We start from the raw sequence: 367 nt of genomic DNA, 5'->3' as shown, positions 1-367 counted from the left end.
TTGTTGCAGCAACATCGATAGTTGTGCAGCAACTATCGTAGCTTCGATAATAGCTATAGCAACTTCGGTAATTGCTATAGTACAATAACTAATAGCAGTTATTGCAGCAATTACCGTAATTGCTGAAACAACTCTCGTAGTTGCTGAATTGCTAAATTATTTCTTCATTCATTTTTAAAAAAAATTAAAAAATTTCTTTTCAAACTTTTCAATTCTTTTAAAAAAATCCATAAAAATTAAAAAAGAAAAAACGAAATGAAAAGAGAAAGAAAAAAAAGAAGAGGGAAAATCTAGAGAGAACAAAATAAGAAGAAGATAGGAAAAAGAAAAAAAATGAGAAAGATTAAAAGATCAAAAGGGAACTTTA

Source organism: Capsicum annuum, chromosome 5 (genome assembly GCF_002878395.1).
Source record: "Capsicum annuum cultivar UCD-10X-F1 chromosome 5, UCD10Xv1.1, whole genome shotgun sequence".
NCBI lineage: Eukaryota > Viridiplantae > Streptophyta > Magnoliopsida > Solanales > Solanaceae > Capsicum > Capsicum annuum.
This window is presented reverse-complemented; position numbering follows the sequence as displayed.